Raw genomic sequence first — 21416 nt, 5'->3', positions numbered from 1 at the left:
TGCCCACAGCAAGGCCCCCACCCAAGGTTCACAGCTCACTGAGGTCAGAGAACAGGACCATAAAACACCAAACTGGGGGATTTCAGGGGCTCCAAGGAACCCAAGCATATAAGTGGCTCTGAATCCTACCACCCTTATCGCCATTCCCTCCATCCAAACCCCAAAGTAGATCAGAGCTGGAACAGACTCTAGAACCCATCAAGTCCCCAATAGGGGACAGAGATCCAGAAAGCCTAAATGAATTTGCCCAAAGTCACACAAGTAATACCTGTCTAAGGTAGGATTTGAACTCAGGTGTTCCTAAGTGCAGGTCCAAGACTCTCACCACAGTACCATACTGTTTTTCTCCAGCACGGCAAAAGACCATATTGCTACCTTACATGTCTCTGTTTGGAAGGGAATCTCAAGAGATCAGTTAGTCCATCTCCCATAAGTGGCTATTCCCTTATCTAAAATGTTTCCAGCTGTTATGGATGAAAAACTTGGAGAGACAGTTTCTAGGTAATTAATAATCAATTTGTTAATTAGGTTAGCTAATAATAAATCGATGATCAGTGGTTCCTCTCTAACCAAATATGACCCATAGAGAGCCTGAAAGCTTTAAATAACCCTTGAAGAGGAATTCCCTTGACAAATGAAAATCAACCCTGATTGGTGGATATTTAACGAGGAAGGGGCTAAAAGTCTTTGTTGACTGAGATAGTGGTTGGATCATGAGACTCAGCTCCCTCCAGCAATCTGGACAGGGGAATCTATCTCCTTCCAGACCACTCTCATTGGTTTCTTCATGAGTTGAGTCACCTTAAACTCTAATGGAGGGGTACAAGAAACTGGGGCTCCTTTCCCCAGGATAAGAACTTGCCCAGACTGGATTCTATTTATGCTCTAAGCAGAAGTGAGGTCTCCTAGTTGTGTGGGGTCTCACCCAATATTGAAGATCACATTCCTTGAGAGCTAAATCTCCTCACTTTAGTCACGTCCTTCAGAGATTGACTTTAACAACAGCTCGACCTTAATGAGGAAATGGAGGAGAAAGGCCTGGATCCCAATGTAATTATTAGTTATTAATATAATAGTGAAATAGTAAGTTCTCTCACAAAGATATAGAAAAGACATAACCTCACTCAATTTCAAGCTTTAGCATTTCACATCACTCCTCCCAACTAGAACTGTCTCCTTGTCTTCAAATCTCCAAATCTCTGTCATTCTTCAGGGCCCAGAATGTATGCCCTCCACCATGAAGCCTTCCCAACCACCCCAAAGCACTGTGGGCCCTCCCTTTCTTTGGCCCTTGTGACAGATTGTTCTATGCTGTTAATGACCTTTTCACACATGTACAATCTTTTTTAATGTGTCTATTGTCATCATCTAGATTATAAGCTCCTCAAGGGCACAAATTCTGTGAAATACCATAGTTGTTTATCTCCTTTATCACATCTATCAGTGTATTGGACATACAGTAGAAGCATCATAACTATGTGATAGATTGATCCCACAGTACTCCTTGGCAGAAAATTCCTCTCTACCATCTTGCCATTACTTATAAATGTAAATTCTTTCTCTCTTCTATCCTGTAGACAGCATAGTTTAAGGGAAAGGTCATTGGACTTGGAGTCTGGAAAAAGGGTTCCAATTTCCAGAAGCCTGGGTTCAAATCCTGGTTCTCCTTTAAAACTATGCAGCTTTGGGCCAGAGAGGCTCACCTTTCTGAGCCTTAGTTCCTTCATCTGTAAAATAATATGAATTCTAAGTTTCCTTTCAGTTCTAAATCATTGGATGATAAGACCATAAACAGAAAGCTCAGAAGCCATTTCATCCTCTGGAAGAAACTCAGAGGTCATTTAATCAACCCAGGTCCTGAAAGGTTACATGCCCAAAGCCATATACACATGGTAAAGAACCAAGATCCTCTGATTCCAGTGATGATCCTTTGATACAATTGAAACATTGAGTTTAGCCTTCTATGTACAAAACACATTAGATGCAAGCTAACAACAAAAGGAGCTTGTGTTCTATTTGTTAGGAGGGAGGTACATATCATGTGTCTGCTGATAATCAAATACAAGGTAATTTAAAGAGGAACTGAGCAACTGAGAAGATCCAGGAAGACTTCTTGTAGGAGGTGACATTGATGCTGATTTGGGAAAGAATGTGCCGATTCTAAGGGACAGAGAGGAAAGCAGGAGTTACAAATAGGCCACATCAGCTGGAATAAAATGAAATGAGCCTGAAACGGCAGGTCAGAGGCAGACAGCCTGTTGAAGTCTTTAAATGCCAAGCTAAGGGTTTTATATTTAATCCTAGAGGAAAAGGAAGCCCATGAAGGCTTTTGAACAGGAGCATGACCTAGTCAGACTCATGTTTTAGGAAGATTATTTTGGCAGCTGTGTTGAAGGTGGATTGGAAGGAAAGAGCCTGAAAGTGGTGAGACCAATTAGAAAGCTACAGCAACAGTCCAGTGAAGACCCCATGAGGGTAGAGATTGCCTGAGTGATTTTACTTACCCTCTGGTGCCTCAGTTTCCTCCACTGGTCAAATGGGAGTGATAAGGCCTGCCCTGCCTAAGCCCCAGAGAAAGTAAAGTGCTTTGTAACCACAACGTGTTATATAAATGTAAGCTATTATTATCCACCAAGGAAACCAAGATTGCTCTGCAGGCCAGGCACAAACAAGCCAAGGGCACACTGGGAAGCAGTAGGAATTGTGGCTGTCCGCTGCGTCTTCTTTAACAGTTTCCTAACGCCGACAACTCACAAATGCTGGGCTCCCTCCCTGGGAGCAGGAAGGGTGAGGGCAGACCCAGAGCACCTTGGGTAATGCCATGCATAATTGCTAATAAGCAGGCACAACCAAGTTTTAACAACAATTAAAGTTACCCACTGAGAACTTGTCCATTTCTGGGTCTAATGGTTTTTCAGCACATTAAACATGAAAGGGGTAATCAACTCACACGCACTGATACCCAGGCTGCCAACCTGATCTCTGCCTGCTAATGGGTGGGAGCTATGGATAGGCAGTCCCTGAAAGGCTCCTAGAGGCCTGGGATACCTGGACAGACCTTGTTCCCCAGTCCTTCCCTTAAAGAACTGACCTTAGTTCTGATGGGGCACCTCTTTAAAAGACTCCAGGCCAGCTGAGTCAACACTCAGTCCCACCTGGGGAGGTTAGAGGAAGGGGAGGGGGAAGATGGGCCAATGAGCCAGTTTGAGAGCATTCAAGAGTTGATATTTTATTTACTCCTAGAGGTCATCTAATCAATTCCCCTGCCCCCAGGTCGGAAAGTTCCTCTAAAAAAAAAATCACTTTTTCTAGAGTTAACCTCATTAACTTGTGTAGAAGAGACAATACTAGTTGGAATCAGATGATCATAGGGTAGTATGTCAATATAGAGGTCTGAGTCAAAGGGTCAAAGAATCAGATGGAGATGGCAGAAAACCTAAACAAAAAGCAGGCTGTTTGTCCAGCGTTTCTGCTGTTTATGGTCTACTGTCTGTCTTTTATGTTGTTCTGCAATTTCTACAGTCCTATAATTGATATGCATCATTACATTGAGTGTTTGTAAAGAAAATGGGGCCCTTTTACTTACATTTCTAGACACCAGCTATATACTAAGGTTTCCAGAAGAGGAGCAAAATGAGCCAAAGAGATGAGATTTTGGTGATCCTGGCCAATCCAGAGCTTGAGATGTTGGGCCATGGATTGCACATGCAAATAGAAGTTCATACTATCAACAAAACTCTTAGCAGACCCTTGTTCTAAATACCACCCAATCAGGAAGTTCATGCTGACGTCTAACTGCAATCTTTCTTGATGCTATTGAGATAATATCAGTTGCTTGGTCCTTAGGGGAGATGAACTGGCCACTCTGCTAAATAACCCTTCGCAAGACAGCTGACTGAAATTGTCACCCCCTTATTGTCTCTTCCCAGGGCTTAACGAACTCTGCTCCTCTGAGCCTAAATGGTTGTCTCCACCTTGTAGGAATTAAATCCCTAACTCTTGCCCTGAGTACTAGATCACTAAATACTAGAGTAAATTGGAATCTATCCATTTCAAACCTTGTTTCCCTGACTTTTCAAGGCCATCCCCGACAGTCAGACAAGAACCAAATGGGTCAGATGACCATCCCTGGTCCCCACCTAGCTGCCTCCCCAGCATGTAATCGATTTAAGGATAGGGCTTCTGCCCTTCTATATACTTATATCCTCAGTGTTTATCACATCTTTAGATGCATAACAAATGGTTGCTGCCTGGTTAATTGACTGATTCTTTTTCCTTTCTGAAGGCAGACTCCTCTAGGCTCAAATGCCCCCATTTCCCAGTACAGGTGCGTGATGCTTCTGTTACCCTTGGAAAAAGAGCCTGGGAAACCCCAGGGCCTGTCAGCGAAAGCAGGAAAGGGGGCAGGGAGGGAGGAAGCAGCTCCTCTGCTTCTGGTCTTGTTTTTTTTTTAAAGGGGAGGGGAGAAAAAAGAAGGGGAAAAAAGTGAACATGAGTAATGGGCCTGGAATGAGGCATTGGAGATAACGCTGAATAATAACACGTCCAAAACTACAAGATGTATTTTTTTCTTTCCCAGTGGAGTTTCCATTGCACTAATCCATCACTGTAGAGCAGGCAAGATTGTGCTTTCCCAAAAAACTCCGGGAGATAAATGTGAGTAAATTAGGGTTTATTATATTATTGGGGGTGATATAATTTCCAAGCAGGGGCCCTTATTAAATTACTTCCGCCAGCACTGACACCTCTGAGGCTTAAGGCAGCTCCACGATCCCTCCCTTCCTTTCCTTCGCTGCTTTATATGTTAATGACCCTCATCATTGAGTGGGGTGGGGGTCAGGAGTTGGAGTTGTACATTGAGTCACGCCTACCGAGGCGCCCAGCTTCTCTCCCACCATCCCCTTCTCACAGTGGAATCACCATCTCAGAGCACAAAAGTGTCCTAAAGACATGATCTAGTGAACTAGAGACAGCTTGTTCCTCAATAGTTCATCTAGGCCAGGGGTTCTAAACGTGTCTTTGTGCCAATGATTCCTTTAGTGAAGTCTAGACACCCTTCCTCAGAACCATTTTTTGAAAAGACATAGAATAAAATACATAGGATTGCAAAGGAAAAACCAGTTAAATTGAAATACGGCTATCAAAATATTTTTTAATTATAAATAGGTTATGGACTTCAGTTTAAGAACACCGTTGTACATCTTAGACATCAGCTAATCTAGTCCAGAGGACATTTGGGATCAACGATTTGGTCCTAGAAAGAACCTTATAGAGACCATCTGACTCAACCTCCTAATTTTACATGTAGTCCAGACAAGAAGAGTATCTGGTAAATGTTGAACAAATGGCTCTTTGAAAGAAAAAAAGTATATATGGTATACTTTTAAGTTTATTATTACCATTTTTCCCCATCACTTTCTTACGTTTATATGAACTACAAAACAATCAATTTCTAATCTGTGGTATTCTCCAATTTTTCAAGGTGTAAATGCTCACATTAAAAATTTAACAATCAGCTTTCAAGACTGACTGAGCTGGTTCTAGGACATTGCTGAATCCAAGCCTCTTTCAAATAAGAGTCCCTTCAAGGAATCTCTTAAAGGAGTCAGAATCTATTCAAAATAACAGTTCACAGAATGAACACCACACCCTCACCCTACTCTTTTTTTTCTTAACCAGACCAAAGCTGAGGATACATTAACTCAAAATAAAAGCATATAAATCATAAAAATAACGAGCAAAGAATAAGGAAGATTCACCCCATACACACATGGGCTTCCAGTGGATTCCTATGCCCTCGGTAAGGGCAGAAACACAACCAGTCCTGACAATACCTCTTCTCCACCTGCTACCACCTGGACCAGCTCTCTGCCTCCAGAGCCTCCCCAAGAGCCACTGCTTTCATCTGCCAGTCTGTGTGTCATCTGCTGGGCTTCGTCTTTACTGCTCGGTCCTCTGATGTTTCTTCACTTCAGATGGCAGCTGTTGTAGGCTTTCATCTACATGAGGGGGTACTTACAGCTCCTTTATTATAAGGCAGCTGGGTGGTGTGATGGGTCAAAGTATGGAGGACTGGATTTGGAGTCAAGACTAGACTCTGGGCAACTCACTTAACCTTTCCCAACCTCAGTTTCCTCATCTGTAAAATGGGAATAAGAATGAGGGGGGTGAGAATCAAATGAGATAATGATATGTAAAGTGTTTTACAGACATTAAAACACTATAGAAGGGCCAACATAGATTATTACCTAATTATTAGCATATTAGTATTAGCATAGTCCATGGCCATTACTCTGATTCAGACCCACAGCTGAACCCACAGCACAGCAAGGGTCTCTAAAGTCAAATCAGATGTTTGACCTCCTTTGTTTCCACTTAGCAACAGTTCCTCCAAACCTGTGAGATTAGCGTGAGTCTTCCACTCAATTCCCATCTTGTTCCTAGAAGCAAACACCAGGCCTAGAGGGGGCAGAGTCTACAACTGCCCTCAAATTTCTACTCCTCCCATTTATATGTGTGTATACACACACACACACACACACACACACAAACACACACACACATTGCTGTTGTTCAGTCACTTTCAGTCATGTCTGATTCTTTGTGAATCCATTTGGGGCTTTCTTGGCAAAGATACTGGAATGATTTGCCATTTTCTTCTCCAGTTCATTTTATACATGAGGAAACTGAGGCAAACAGGGTGAAGTGACTTGCCCACGGTGCACTGCTAGTAAGTGTCTGAGGCTGGATTTGAACTCAGGTCTTCCTGACTACAGGCCCAATACTCTATCTACTGCACCATCTAGATGCCATATATATATATATATATATATATATATATATATATATATGTGCATAGATGTATATACACACATATATGTGTATGTATATTGTGTGTGTACACACACATAGATAGATGTATATTAATGTATGTGAACATATGCCCATATAGACATTTATTGCTACTCTTATTTATGCACCTATCTTATATATATCATATAAATATATACGAAGGAATTGGGACTCGGGGCAGTGAAATTTCTTCCCTGAGGTCACACAAAAAGTAGCTGAGCCCAGATTCAAACTGAGGTCCTCCGAATCCAAATCAGGTACTCTTTCCCTTATACTCCACATTGATAATCCACCTCGACCTCAGAGATAATGCAATCCTGTGGGTTCTAGCCTTCTTGAATATTAAGGCCCCTTTTTAATATCAAAAGAATTCATGGAGCCCAGTATTACAATAGTCATATTATTAGTATCTGTTGATTAAGAAAATACATAATGACAGAAAGCTACTGTGAATTCAGGAACACTTTAAAATTAATTGTATTTTGTTAATCATAACAGCGTCTACATACATTTGAAAAAATAGCAACACATCTGTAATACATCATTTATCCAGCCGACAGAAGGTATGTTTGCTTATTTATGAATGTGGATTCCCAGAGGTATCCTTGTCCCCCACAGGTTGGGAACCACTAATTAAGTCCTATCCAGAGAGCAATGAGAGAACATCTGTTCCAATCCTAATGAATCTGAACCTCAGAGTGGTGAAAAGACTTACCCAAGGTCATTTGGCAAGTTGGCAGCAATGCCAGGGTGAGCCTGTCTCTTTCCATTTCTCATATTTTCCTCTTCATTCTGTCTGCCCCAGGGGACATCTAGTCCAGTCAACGCTGGAAGGACCCTTTGCAGGGTCAGGGGCACTGTGAGGTTGGAGGGGAGGGAAGGGGGGAATTTTAATCCTGGTCCTTCCCCCGAAGATTCAGAGTAAGATCTATGAAGTTAATGCCTTTGACCTCACTTACAGGTTCTCATTCAGTAAAGAGAGTACCCAGTCATGGACCCTGGGGAAAGAAATATGGATGGAGCCAGAACTGAGGTCTCGCCACAGAACAAAATCGTTTTCCCAAGAGCACCTACTCATTGTTGGTTCATGGATCTAGAATCTGCAAGGAGACCAAGGAGTCTGGTAAGCAAGAGCTGCTGGGATAGATCTCTGCTTTCCTGAGCCTCAGATTTCATTCATGCAAAGGTGGATTTGCAGCCCCTCTGCCCTCAATAGATGCTCATTCATCATGATATGTGGCCATTTTTGCCTTTCTGTCTCTTAAGATTTCTTTGCTGGTATGTATCTAAGTGTTTCTCTGTCCTCATATGTGATGCCTTCTAGTTATAGAATTCCCAGGAAAAAGGGTGTGCTGGCAGACCCAAAGGGAAAAATCCAAGAGTGTCAATGGAAGCGTTAGCCCTGGGCTAATCTGTGCAGTTGTTCAGCTTTGGTGCCCCTGCCATCCTTTACAGATATTCCAGGATAAACAGCTACTTGGGCTCCCCTACTGTGGCACTCTGCCCAGCCTGACCTATCTGGCCAGTGCCCTGTGCTTTAGGCCCTTTTCACTCATTTCTTCCCATAAAAACTTATCTATTTTGGGTTTCCTCCTTCCTAATTTCTTCTTACCTAATTTTAACAGGAACCTTCTAAAGATAATGACTTAGCCCATCCCAGGGCTTCAAGCAGAGGAGGAATGGTCTAATTGCAGCCTGGCTAAAGAGATTCCTTGAGATGGGATCTTTCAGAGTCCTAAGTATTCCATAGATGAGTCAATGAACAAGCATTTACTGCATTTTATAAGGGAGACAACATGCCCATATGTAGATTTTTAAACAAAACACAAAGCAGATGAAATGTAAACTTGGAGGAGAAGGTGCAAGCAGGAATTCTGAGAAGCAGAGATGTGGAGGGAGAGCATTCCAGGCAAGACGGAGAGCTGGTGAAAGGACAGGGAAGATGAAATGTCACATGCTGTTGCTGTTTGGTCATTGTTCAGTCATGTCTGGCTCTTTGTGACGCTATCTGGGGTTTCCTTGGCAAAGATACTACATTAGCTTGCCATTTCCTTCTCCAGTTCATTTTACAGATGAGGAAACTGAGGTAAACAGTGTTAAGTGACTTATCAACAGTCACACAGCTACTGTGTCCTATGCCAGTTTTGAAATCAAGAAGATGAGTCCTCCTGACTTCAAGTGTGGCACTCTATGCATTGTGCCACCTAGCTGCCACAATGTCATGTTGGACTACAGAGTATGTGGAGATAAGCACAATGTAAAAAAATACAGGGAGGTAGAATGGAACCAGGTTTAAAAAAGTGTTAAATGCCAAACAAAATTTACATTTGTTCATAAAGTAATAGGGAGCCACTGGAGTTCATTGAGTAGGGGAGTGACCTGGTCAGACTTAGCTTTTAGGAAAAAATCATTTTGGTAGTTTTGTAAAGGATAAATTGGAATGGAGAGAGACTTGAAGCAAGAAGTCCAATTAATAGGCTATTGCAATATTCCAGAAGAGAAATAACGAGCACCTGAATTAGGGTGATGCCTGTACAAAGTGGGAGAAAGGGCATATGTGACAGATGTAGAGATAAAAACTAGATTTGGCCACTGGTTGGACATAAGGAGAGAGGGAAAGTTAAGAGTCAAGGATGACTCCAGGGTTGTGAACCTGAATAAATGGAAGGACAGTGATGCCCTTTACAGAAATAGTAACATTTGGAAGAGAGATGCATTTGGCAGAAAAGATAAAGAATCCTGTTTTGGGCGTGTTTGAGATACCTTCAGGACATCCAATTTGAAATGGTGATGTGAGTGGTGAGGTGAAGTGGTGAAGCAAGTTTAGTGATGTGGGACTGGGTCTTGAGAGAGATACCAGGACTGAATATATACAGCCAAGACAGAGAGAGAGAAGGAGAGAGACAGAGACAGGGAGACAGAGACAGAGAGACAGGCAGAGAGAGATAGGCAGAGAGAGACAGAGACAGAGAGAGAAAGAGGAAAGAAGGAAGGATAATCATTGAAGCAGGAGCTGATGAGGTCAGCACGGAGAAGGGAATAAGGACTTATATAGTCTTTTCTACGTGCCAAGCACTCTCCAATATTATCTCATTTGATCCTGACAACAACTCTGTGAGGTAATTATTGTTATTATCCCCATTTTACTGTTGAGGAAATGAAGTAAATAGAGTGACTTGCCTAGGATCACATGGCTAGTCTGAGATTAGATTTGAATCTTCCTGACTTCAAACCCAGTGTTCTACCCACTGCATCACCTAGCTGCTTCTTGCCACCAAGCAAGATAACTGTAGAAAAAGTAGACAAGAGGAGGAAAGCCATGGAAGGTAGCCACAGTTAGAAATTATATGAAGATGATTCATCCAAAGAGACTAAGAAGTGAGCAGACAACAGAGTCAAAAGCTGAAAAGAAGTCAAGAGGGATAAGGGTTGAGAAAAGGCAATGAGAGGGAGAGAGAGAGAGGAGAAAGAGAGATAGAAATGAGGGGTTGGCAATCTGCTAGAGAAGATGGAATGAGACGGGATTAAAGACACAGGTAAATAGATTAGCGTTGATAGGAAGGGCTACCATCTGAGACTGGAGAGAGGGAAGTGATAGTAGAAGATGTCTGAGTGAAGCAAGAGGAGGCAGAAGAGGGAAGAAGAGAAGAGAAAGTACATGATGAATGTCTTCTATTTTTTTTAGTCAAGTATGAGGCAAAATTCACAACTGAGAGGGTAGAAGGATCCATAGGAAGCTTAAAAAGACACAAGAAGGTTTGGAACATCCAATGTGAAGAGTGGGTTAATATACTGATTATGGAGTGAGTCTTGTAGGAGTGAGGACCCCATTGAAATTAGATAGCATAAATCTGTAGTGGAGCAGGGTTCTAGGATTTGATCCAACTCCATTCAGTAGCATTGGAATAGGAGAGACAGATGGTGAGAGTAATCCAAAGTTGAGGGACTGGTTCACCAAGAAAAGAGACTGTAGTCAGTACAGAAGGATGGCCTTGGAAAGAACCAAGGGGTTGAAAGTCACAATAAGTATGAAGAATAAAGTTAGAGATCATGAGGCATGGGGAAAGATGGAATGATAAAAGATTACAATCAGATTAAAGAAGTTCAGAACTCAGAAAACTGGCAAAGATGGCAAAAGATGGAAATAGTCAAGGTTGGAGGTATTATGCAAAGACAGGCACACTAATGTACTCTTAGTGGATCTGTGAATTGGTCTAGCTACTCTGGAAAACATCTTCTAATTATGTGAAGAAAGTAGCTAAAATGGCAGCTTTTGACCCAGAGATTCTGTGGTCTGTGAAAAAAAGAAAGACTTCATCTATACCAAAATATTAATGTCTACACTTTTTGTAGTAACAAAGAACTGTAAACCATTGATAGGGGAATAACTGAAAAAGTCATGGTAGATGATTGTGAAGGAATATTACTGCATTATAAGAAAGTATGAATATGATAAATACAGAGATGCATGGTAAGATTTATATTAACTGATGCAAGATGAAGTAAGCAAAACCAGGAAAACAACATACAAAGTAACTATCACTATGTTAATGGAAAGAAAAACACACATATATACACAAGTAAATATAATAAAATTATAAAGATCAAGTGAAGCTCAAATGAAAAGATATGAGGAGGCACTTCCTCACCCACAAAAACACACTTTTCATTGCAGAGGTGGGGGATTATTGCTATGTCAACACTGTATATAATATCAGACTTCTTTATATATGTTCCTTAGTTTTACTTAACTTTTTTCCTCTTGTTTTGTTGTGTTTTTCTTATAAGGGATGGCTCTCCAAGAGAGGATAAGGAATATGTTGTGATATGAAGGTGATATAAAAATTAAAGATTACTAAGAAAATGCATTTTTTAAAAAGGAGATGATTGGAAACTTTGGAGAGAGCAGTTTCCTCTGAGGCACCAGTCTGGGAAGCCAGATTGCAGTGGATTTAGAAGAAAGTGAGAGGAGAGAAGTATAAGCAATGAGTGCAGAAAACTTTTTCAAAGAATTCAACTGAGAAAGTGAGGAGAGACTTAGGATAATAACTGTTGGGAATGATAAGATCTAGTGAGGGTTTTTCAAGAAAGGTGGAGCTCTGGTCAAGTTTATAGTAAATAGGAACATACTGAAGATTATAGACAGGGAATACTACAGGGAGCAACCATATGGAGAAAATGGGAGGGAGTTAGATGTTTAATTTGGAAGAGTAAACTGTACACAACATAATTAATATAGCATTAAATAGCATTTACATATCACTTTAAGGTTCACAAAGCATTTTATCTATGTCATCTCATTTGATCCTCACAACAACCCTGCGAGGTAGGTGCTATTATCATCCCCACTTTAGAAATGAGGAAGAGATTTGCAATTTCTTGTTCAATCCTCTTGTTTTTGCTCTGTTCCGTTCTGTATCGGAAGATGTTAAATTGGAGGGAGAAGTGGAATGATTGTTAAGTTTAAAAGAAAAAGAAAATGGGAGGAAGTAGAATCAAGGGTAAATGTAGCTTGACAAGGAAAAGGGGCTTCTTCTTCATCAAAGACCACACTAAAGCAGAAGATAATGAAGGCTGATGTCAAGAACTAGTGAGATGAGAAACAAGAGAGAAATAGCAATCACCTCTTCTGCTTCTGTGTGGGGCTGGCCCTAGCCAGCATAATACCAGATTTCCACTTGGGGTCAGTCCACTTTATAGCCACCTTAAATAGCTCAGGGCAATTAGGTGCTGCAGTGGATTGAACACTGGACTTGGAATCAGAAAGATTTATCTTTGTGAGTTCAAATCCAGCCTCCAACACTTACGAGCTGTGAGACTCTGGGCAAATCACTTCACCCTGTTTGCCTCAGTTTCCTCATATGTAAAATGAACTGGAGAAGGAAATGGCAAACCACTCCACTATCTTTGCCAAGAAAACCCCAAATGGTGTCATGAAGTTTAGATATGACTGAACAACAACAAAATAGCCCATCCTGGAGTTTTAGATAATTTCCTATCATTCTGTTCCTGGGAAAGGAAGGACAAAGAAATGTACTTGTTTTAGCGCATATGAGGCTGGAGTCAGGTTTCTGTAGGCAGGTGTAGGCACTCCAGCTGGGGTATGGGGAGTTGTCTTGCTTTGCAAACCTGCCCTCCTCAAAGTCAGAATCCACTTGGACCAACCTGGAGAGAGAGTAGGGTAGAGAAGGGAACAATGGACAGATATTACATGAAAAGACACTGCTACCACCACCATACCCTACCGTGACAAAAACCCCCATCCCAGTCTCCTTTGCAAGAGACTGGCTAGCTTTAGCATGGAAGAATCCTGGGTCAGACTTGGCCATCCCTGGGTTAATTTTCACATTCCTCACACTGGGTCAAAGTTTTGGGAGGCACCAAGACACATTAAATTAACTAGCTAAACCCCAGGTCTGACAGGTGAATAAGGTTATGTCCCGGGCTGTCTAAGAAACCAGATTCTCTCGGCAGCAGAGTAGCTATAACCATGTGGTATCACTCCCTGCTTTCCTCCCTGGGAAACCTCCAGAAAATTGTAGATAAGGGAACAGAGTGTTCTTTTTCATCATTCCCCAAGCTCTTGTATTCATCAAGATAGCAAGACTTTCTGTAGCTCTGAACCCACAATTCTGTTCCATCACTACCCCACTCCTACCGAGAGTTGTTATTGCTTCTACCATCCCTGCCCCTCCAAGCAAAAACCCTGGTATTAACAGTAATGCTAGAATGAAATTATGTGCCAGGATTTGAAAGGACAAAGGGGCAGGAGCCAAATGTCACTAGCTTCCTCTCCTTCCCGTTGATAAATCCCTTCCCTGCTCAGGCACTCATTCAATTAAATGGATTAATGTATGGGAGTGGGGAGCTTGGAGGGAGTAGGAGATCACATGCTCTCTCAGAACCGCTAGATCACCCCAAAGCAGGCTGACCACATCTTTGAGATGCCTGGGAGCTAGAGAGGTTTACCAGGGACTCAAGTCTGCTGAGAAAGTCCAATAGATGTAATGTAGTAGAATGGGTTCAAATCTTGCCAATGATACCTACTGTGTAACCTTGAACAAGTCATGTAAACTCTGCAGGTATCAGTTTCTTCATCTGTAAAATAAGGGGATTAGAATTGAGATGATCTCTAAGGTTACTTCCACCTCCACGAGTCTACAAAGATTCCCCCAAAGGTCACTGGGCTAATGTCTAATTACCCCCTTGCAAGAGCTCCCCCATCCTTGTGTGTCTCTGCAGGAGAAGAAAGTGGGAAGACTGAGGAGAAAGGAATATTTTTTCATAACTGAAATCTTACTTTTAAGCCAAAATCATTGCTCTGGTTAGAAATTCCCCTGGTATAATGTAATCTGTTTGAGGGCAAAAGTTGTTTTATTTTTGTCTTTGTTTTCCCAGCATCTAGTACGGTATAGGTGATTCTTTGTTTGTTGCTGAATCAAATCAAATTGGACCTTAGCCACCCCATTCCCTGCCAGGGATCCCATGGAGAACCCCATAGAAAAAGGCTTCTGCCAGTTTTACGTGGAGGTCATCCTGGGTCCTCAAAGCAGGGAACAAGCTCTCACTGATTCTATCAGGCAGAAAAGCTTTGGGGTACTCCTTAGGACAGACGGCCCCCGCTGTAAGGCGGAGGGCCCACAGCACCGGCAAGTTGGACCCAGGTAAATGAATTCTTTGGCCACACTATACCCATGAAAAACCTCTAAGCCTCTCTATGTATACGTTTTCACATTCTGTTTTAGTAACACACATTTATTTAGCAAAACAAATAAACAACAGAAGCTGTTGGGGAATGTGTATATTCTTCAGTCCCTGGGAACTCTGAAGAACCATGTCTGGAGAAACAGCTTTGCAATTTAAAAGCCCATCATATTCACATTTAGGTTAGCCCCTCTATGGCAACATTAGGTTGGATTCCAGTGATGATTTATTGTTTTAATTGAGACTTTGCTTTGAATTCATTGCTGATAGCCCAAGGGGTTCCACAATCCCTGAAAAAGTCCCGGTCCTAGACTGGTCTCATCTAGGCTGGGCTCTCCCCCCCTTCTCCAGTTTCCATTTCCTCCAACTGCAAATGCCAAGATACAACAGTAGAGGCTGGTTGCTAAGCAGGAAGGGCCCATCTCCCATCACACCCCCACACCTCCAACCAATACAAAGGTCCCTTGTGGTCTGGGGAGTGTGTCCTGGAGGCCCCTGGCCTTTGTGCTGGCTGGTAAGTGAGCTGCCAGTATTGAACAATTCTGCCAAGAAGGAGAAATAGCCGCTTCAGGACCTGCTCTGGGGGCCCAGTAAGAGAGCAAAGGACCCATGGCTGCAGGGGAGTTTAACCTAACTAATAAACAACCCAGGTGGGACAGTAGACAGAGTGCTGGACCTGGAGTTAGGAAGATTCATCTTCCTGAGTTCAAATCCAGACTCAGACACTTGCTAGCTGAGTGACTGTGGGCAAGTCACTGAACCCTGTTTGCCTCAGTTTCCTCATCTTTAAAATGAGGTGGGGAAGGAAATAGCAAACTGCTCCAGTGTCTCTGACATGTAAATTCCAAATGGAATCACAAAGAGTCAGGCACAACTGAACAGTAACAATTAAAAACCCAGTACTGCTGCTTTGTAGGCTGACTTCTCTCCTTTTCCAGGCAGAAGTGTGTACTCTTCTAGATCACTAGGGGGACTGCCCATTATCACCATTCTGTTTCCCCTACATCCAATCAATCAACCAGCATTTATTAAGTGCCTACTATATGCTAGGCACTATTCAAGGTTGTGGTTTGTCCTTTATTCTTGAAGAGGACCATGACATCAGGAAGATGATAATGCCATGACTTGCAAGTGAATTAGATTTAAGAGAGGAAGGGCTATGCAAAATCACCAGGCTCATATTCTCCTCTGGAGCCATCTGGGTCCAGTGGCAAGAGGAGATGGTCTAGCACTGTTCAAGGTGCTGGAAACAGAAAGGCAAAATGAAACAGTTCCTGCCTTCAAGGAGCTTTTATTGTACCAGGAGAAGGGGAAGAGAGACAACGACAGAGAGAGATATGGATGGATACAGAGATACACATGCATATACTATACGTACACATATACATACACATACTCTATGTATGCGTATATTTATTTATATTTGTGTGTATATATTGATGTGTTTGTAATGTATATAATACGCATGTATACATATCTATGGACACATACATATCTCTTTGTATGTATTTATAAATGTACAAAGTATGTCCCAGGCAGTTTAGGAAGGGATCAGATGGACAGCTGGAAGTGGTCAGAGTGAACTGATCAAAGAAAAGGGAAAGGTGAAAAAGAGAGGTGGACCTGGGGCCTGAGTGACAGGGGTAGTCAGACCACCAGCAGAGGAGAGCTTCTGTTTTTGCTTTAGGATAGAGTATCCTGTCCAGCAAAAGGCTTCAGAGAAAGGCAAGTGAGGACAGGGTCCCAAATCACTCATATCAGAGGGTGGACCCCATTCCTCTAGTCCCCTGAAGACTCCCCATTGGTATCTTATCCATCCTTCAAGGCCCAATCTAAATGCCACATCTCTATGAGAAACAATGGGAACAGCACAAGGTCTGGATTTAGAAAGTCTGGGTTCAAATCTTGCCTTTGTTACATATCCACTTTGTGACTTTGGGCAACTCACTTAACCCCTATGGGAATCAAGAAGGTTGAACTAAATGACCTTTAAGATCCCTTCTAGCTCTTTAGTTGTCCAAAGCCTTTCCCTAAGCCCATAACCATCACATATTTGGGTAGTTATAAATACTCTTTCCTTCTTTGTATTGCACTATAGTTACAGCATACTTAAATATGTCATACCCTCTCCTCTCTCCCACCCCCTCCCCTTTACTGGATTATAAAACTATTTAGGATGTCTTAAATTATCTTAATCACCTCCAATGCCTTATAGCAAAGTGCCTCAAGTGAGGAAGACGAGTTCAAATCCAGACTCAGACATTCACTGGCTATTTGGCCTTAAGCAATTCACTCAACAGATATCTGCCTCAGTTTCTCATTTATAAAATGGGGATATAAGAGCACCTACTTCCCAAGGCTGTTGTGAGGATCAGATGATAATCAAATAATAATTGTAAGAATGATGATCAAATAACAATTGTGAAGAGCTTAGCACAGTACTTGGCACATAATGAACACTATAAACATTAGCCCCGATTGTTGCTGTGGTTGCTGCTGGTATTCTCCCCAGTAAAATACATATCTTTCGCCTGGTTGGTTTGTTTTTTCTTAATTCTGGGTTTCATCAACATGGCAAGCTCCAGGTATGAAAATTCCCTCCATCAATGCTGATTGACAACTCTTCCACAATTTTCTATCTTAAAGAGTGACTTATACTATAGCAGAATTTGAACTCAGATCTTCCCAGCTCCATGGCTTGACCCTCTATTATACCATATTGCTTCTTGATTTACAAATAGTAGGTACTTTAGTAAACGGTTATTTAATGAATTAATATGCTCTCCTAGCTTCCTCTCAACCCCAGTCCTTGCCATAGAGGATACATTGAAGGTAGAGTTAGTGCCACTACCACCACCACCATCTACCACTACCCTTCACTCACTGAAAGACACCCTAGAAACTGCTCCCTTCACTACTAAGTTTGGACAACATTAGCAGAGTTAACCAATTCCCATGACAGAAGGCCCTGGGATAGTGGCTCCCTTCATAACAACATCAATATCATCCAGTCTGCTAAATTGTCCTTAAGATTCTTTCAGCAATGAGATATATTCTAATAAAGTCTCCAAAAAGTGGCTACCTCTCCTCTATTTCTTTCCTTTTTCTTTAAAAATATTCTGTATTTCTGGGAAGACTTGTAAGAACTGATGCAAAGAGAAGCAAGAAGAACCAGGAGAATAGTCTGTAATCCAGCAACAGCAATATTGTAAAGATAGAGAATCAGTTTGGAATGACTTGGTAACCCTTATCAGCACAACCGCCAACCACAATTCCCAAAGACCCATGAGGAAATACACTACCCACCTCCAGATACAAAACTGATGGACTAAAAAAAAAAGAAAAGAAAACTGATGGACTCATAATGTAGAGTGATTCCTTTTTTCTTCTTTCTTTTTTTTTTAAAAAAACATGGTTAGGGGGGCGGAGCCAAGATGGCGGAGTAGAAAGACGCACATACACATAGCTCCGAACCCACAACCCATAGAATGGCTACAGGGAAGTAACTCACAGCAAATTCTGCACCCAGAGGCCACAGAACATTGGAGCGAGGGAGATTTCTGTTCTGGAGAGACCTGCAAACCTCTCGCAGGGGGTCCTTCACGCTGCGGACTGGGCGCCAGGACTGGGAGCTGAGTGCAGCCCTGCTGCGGTCGCAACACCGAGAGGAAAAGATCCGAGCGGGCTTCAGGGACGGGATCTCCAGCAGGCACACAGGTCCCTCCACCCACAGAGGGACCTGCAAACCTCTCGCAAAAGGTCCCTCACACTGCAGATGCGGAGCCCAGCCCAGACCTGCCGTGGCCGTGGCACCGAGAGGTACAGATCCGAGCAGTCTTCAGGGACAGGATCTCCAGTGGCCCCACAAGTACCTCCACCCACAGGTGACGGGGGTCAGTGAGAGAGTCTCTGGTGGGTCAAGAGGGGAGTGGGGTGCCCCTATAACTCAGGCCCCCCCGGGAGGTAGAAGCTGAGAGGCGGCTGCAGACCGGGGCTCCCCGAGGGGGCAAGGAGCCTGGATCCTTTGTGGAAGGTCTGTGCATAAACCCCCTGAGGGAACTGAGCCTGAGAAGCGGCCCTGCCCCAACCTGACCATCTGAACTTAATCTCACACTGAATAGCAGCCCTGCCCCCGCCAAAAGCCCTAAGGCTGGAAGCAGCATTTGAATCTCAGACCCCAAACACTGGCTGGGAGGATCAGGAGGCGAGGTGGGTGTGAGGAGAATATTCAGAGGTCAAGTCACTGGCTGGGAAAATGCCCAGAAAAGGGAAAAGAAATAAGACTATAGAAGGTTACTTTCTTGGTGAACAGGCATTTCCTCCCTTCCTTTCTGATGAGGAAGAACAATGCTTACCATCAGGCAAAGACACAGAAATCAAGGCTTCTGTGTCCCAGCCCACCCAATGGGCTCAGGCCATGGAAGAGCTCAAAAAAGAATTTTGAAAATCAAGTTAGAGAGGTAGAGGAAAAGCTGGGAAGAGAAATGAGAGACATGAAGTCAAAGCATGAACAGCAGATCAGCTCCCTGCTAAAGGAGACCCAAAAAAATGTTGAAGAAAATAACACCTTGAAAACTAGCCGAACTCAATTGGCAAAAGAGGTTCAAAAAGCCAATGAGGAGAAGAATGCCTTCAAAAGCAGAATTAGCCAGATGGAAAAGGAGATTCAAAAGCTCACTGAAGAAAATAGTTCTTTCAAAATTGGAATGGCACAGATGGAGGCTAAGGACTTTATGAGAAAGCAAGAAATCACAGAACAAAGCGAGAAGAATGGAAAAATGGAAGATAATGTGAAATATCTCATTGGAAAAACAACTGACCTGGAAAATAGATCCAGGAGAGACAATTTAAAAATTATGGGACTACCTGAAAGCCATGATCAAAAGAAGAGCCTAGACATCATCTTTCATGAAATTATCAATGAAAACTGCCCTGAGATTCTAGAACCAGAGGGCAAAATAAATATTCAAGAAATCCACAGAACACCACCTGCAAGAGATCCAAAAAGAGAAACTCCTAGGAACATTGTGGCCAAATTCCAGAACTCCCAGGTGAAAGAGAAAATATTGCAAGCAGCTAGAAAGAAACAATTCAAGTATTGTGGAAATACAATCAGGATAACACAAGATCTAGCAGCTTCTACATTAAGGGATCGAAGGGCATGGAATAGGATATTCCAGAAGTCAAAGGAACTAGGACTAAAACCAAGAATCACCTACCCAGCAAAACTGAGTATAATACTTCAGGGGAAAAATTGGTCTTTCAATGAAATAGAGGATTTTCAAGCATTCTTGATGAAAAGACCAGAGCTGAAAAGAAAATTTGACTTTCAAACACAAGAATGAAGAGAACCATGAAAAGGTGAACAGCAAAGAGAAGTCATAAGGGACTTACTAAAGTTGAACTGTTTACATTCCTACATGGAAAGACAATATTTGTAACTCTTGAAACATTTCAGTATCTGGGTACTGGGTGGGATTACACACACACACATGCACACACGCACACACACATAGAGACAGAGTGCACAGAGTGAATTGAAGAGGATGGGATCATATCTTAAAAAAAATGAAATCAAGCAGTGAGAGAGAAAGATATTGGGAGGAGAAAGGGAGAATTGAATGGGGCAAATTATCTCTCATAAAAGAGGCAAGCAAAAGACTCATTAGTGGAGGGATAAAGAGGGGAGGTGAGAGAAAAACATGAAGTCTACTCTCATCACATTCCACTAAAGGAAAGAATAAAATGCACACTCATTTTGGTAGGAAAACCTATCTCACAATACAGGAAAGTGGGGGATAAGAGGACAAGCAGGGTGGGGGGGATGATAGAAGGGAGGGCATGGGGAGGAGAGTGCAATTCGAGGTCGACACTCATGGGGAGGGATAGGATCAAAAGAGAATAGAAGTAATGGGGGACAGGATAGGATGGGGGGAAATATAGTCAGTCCTATACAACACAACTATTGTGGAAGTCATTTGCAAAACTACACAGATTTGGCCTATATTGAATTGCTTACCTTCCAAAGGGAAGGGGTGGAGAGGGAGGGAGGTAAAGAAGTTGGAACTCAAAGTGTGAGGATCAACTGTCGAGTAATGTTCTTGCCACTAGGAAATAAGAAATACAGGTAAAGGGTATAGAAAGCTATCTGGCCCTACAGGACAAAAGAGAAGACAGAGACAAGGGCAGAGAGGGATGATAGAAGAGAGAGCAGATTGGTCATAGGGGCAATTAGAATGCTTGGTGTTTGGGGGGGGGAGGGGAGAAAAGGGGAGAAAATTTGTAACCCAAAATTTTGTGAAAATGAATGTTAAAAGTTAAATAAATTTAATTAAAAAAATAAAAATAAATAAACAAAGTTATATCTGTTTACAGCAAAAAAAAAAAAAAAAAAACATGGTTAATGAAGAAAATTTGTCCTTAAAACCCATTTGTAATGAGTTTTACCTTTCTTATTTTCTCAATGGATGAGAGAATTTGTACCTGAAAATAAAATAAAACTGAATTTAGAAAAACACTATTTTTTGTTACACAGGATGGCTCTCAGGAGGGGATGGGGGATTCAGGAGAAGAATTTAGGTAAGATAAAAATAAAAGATACTAATAAAAATATCTTTCAAGCAGTTATCTAATCCACCTGTGAAATAATCTGAAGAATTAAACATAAAAGAATAATACCAGGATAGCAGGACCATTTCTATCTGAACACCATTTAAAATGGATAACATTATTACCATTATTAAGTAACTTAATATAGTCCTATAAAGTTCACAAAGTACTTTATACACATTAATCTTCACACCAATCCTTTGAGGTAGGTTCTATTACTATCTTCATTTTACAGGTGGACTCAGAGAGAT

At 42.1% G+C, this 21416-nt stretch overlaps 1 long non-coding RNA gene across 1 annotated transcript in view; it reads right to left on the bottom strand.

The window, feature by feature from the left end:
* Nucleotides 1–5134: 5134 nt before the first annotated feature.
* Nucleotides 5135–21416, bottom strand: part of LOC140505236 (uncharacterized) — a 93349-nt gene continuing 77067 nt past the window's right edge. The window contains exons 2-4 of the long non-coding RNA XR_011967416.1: nt 13900–13950; nt 12890–13017; nt 5135–6139 (exon numbers count right to left, since the gene is read on the bottom strand). This is a non-coding gene — a long non-coding RNA (uncharacterized lncRNA). The remainder of the gene's footprint in view (nt 6140–12889; nt 13018–13899; nt 13951–21416) is intronic.

The sequence above is a fragment of the Notamacropus eugenii genome, chromosome 5 (assembly GCF_028372415.1).
Source record: "Notamacropus eugenii isolate mMacEug1 chromosome 5, mMacEug1.pri_v2, whole genome shotgun sequence".
Lineage (NCBI taxonomy): Eukaryota > Metazoa > Chordata > Mammalia > Diprotodontia > Macropodidae > Notamacropus > Notamacropus eugenii.
The sequence above is the reverse complement of the archived record's forward strand: the minus strand, read 5'-3'. Positions and strand labels throughout refer to the sequence as shown.